Consider the following 1,486-nt stretch of genomic DNA (forward strand, 5'->3'; position numbering starts at 1 on the left):
TTTTTAGGAGTTTCTCCTCAAAGGGAGGGAGGGTCTAAGGGCAGGGATAACCAGTTTATTTAGTCTGTTTAGTTTTTAACTATTGTTCATATTTTGAAGCTCAATGAGGCAAATTCCTTTGTGATTTTGGGTATAGAAATAAAATTGAATTGAAAACATGAGCTTCCTCTAGAAGTCCTCTCTTTGACCTCTTTCAGTTGACATCCGGTCAGCAGACAGTCTGCTCCGGTCAGTCCTGCAGAGCCTGCAGGCGCTCTCAGCTGCAGCTGATGCAGACGGTTGCGTGCACACAAAGCCCGGAGGAATAAACTATGATGGAGTTTTCCTCCATTCCCGCTCCTGGCAGTTCTCAGGTTCTCCGACATCAGCCTGAAACCCTCAGGAAACAGGGAGAACAGCAGGGGGCGCCGCAGCCATCAGATCCAGAATCTGAGGACGACTGAAGGAGGAAAGATCCAAACAAGATTTAAGGTGTGAGGGTGGAACCGTGTTCAGCAGTACAGCAGTTATCCCCCAAAATAAAGGCTTTTATTTTGAAATTAGGGCCTAAAGTTCACTGTTAGGGAGGGGCATTGGGGAGTTTTTCTCTTTGAGGGGGTGGAGCCACTCTCCTCAGGTGAAGGGTTGGGCGTGAGCAGGTGTTTCATGGCTGCGAGTGGACGGTCACTAAAGGTCTGAAAATGTCCGTTTCTCACAGTGAGAGATCAATCGTTTTAATCAACAAGATATTCAGTCAGAAACCAACAGATGAAGTTCTCCAGCCCCCTGCGGGTCGAATCGAGGTATTGCAGTTGAATTTGGTCAAACCGTCATCATGACCTGCAGCTCCAGTAATGAGAACAGTCAACACCTCCACCTGACGCGCTCAGATAAAAGACAGAACCCAAGTACTTTATTGAATCAGAACTAAAGAGTCCAAACACTCCAGTGTCGGATCAGTACAATAAAACAAACCCCAGAAACCCACAGTTCTGATCAGAACTAACATCAAAGAAACCCTGACCCGGTTCTGGACAGCAGCCGGTCGGAGAAGCTGTCAGGAATAAATTAACTGCTTGAGGACCGCCTCAGCGGCGCCGCAGCGGGAGGAGGGGGGCAGCTCTAAGGCACCAGAGGAGGACGGGTCGAGATATGTTTGGATCAGAACCGTTTGAAGAGCCGCAGCAGGGCTATGACGGTACCAGCGCTGACCCGGTTCACAGCCGGGTCGTAGAATCCAGTGAACAGAACTTTTTTGAAAACGAAAAGACGTCTGAGCGAACGGCGCCCTCTGGAGGCCAAGTCCTGCAGGGTGGGGCTTTGGGCACCAGAGTGGGCGGAGCATCAGGTTAAAATGACCAGGAAGGTCAGTTAAAAGATAGAAAATGTGATGATGTCACCGCCACAGATGTTCTGATCCGCGGCGCCGGCAGAGGAGGGAGCTTTGGTTAAGGGGGCGTTTGTGCAGGTACACCTCCACCAGGGCGGGAAATGGTCCCAGAAACAC

General features: G+C 50.1%; 1 protein-coding gene across 1 annotated transcript in view; it reads right to left on the reverse strand.

The window, feature by feature from the left end:
* sostdc1a (sclerostin domain containing 1a) overlaps positions 1-1,486 on the reverse strand; it is a 441,057-nt gene that overhangs the window by 240,585 nt on the left and 198,986 nt on the right. The gene's annotated exons all lie outside the window — the stretch shown is intronic.

Source organism: Oryzias melastigma, linkage group LG16 (genome assembly GCF_002922805.2).
Source record: "Oryzias melastigma strain HK-1 linkage group LG16, ASM292280v2, whole genome shotgun sequence".
In the NCBI taxonomy this organism is placed as follows: domain Eukaryota; kingdom Metazoa; phylum Chordata; class Actinopteri; order Beloniformes; family Adrianichthyidae; genus Oryzias; species Oryzias melastigma.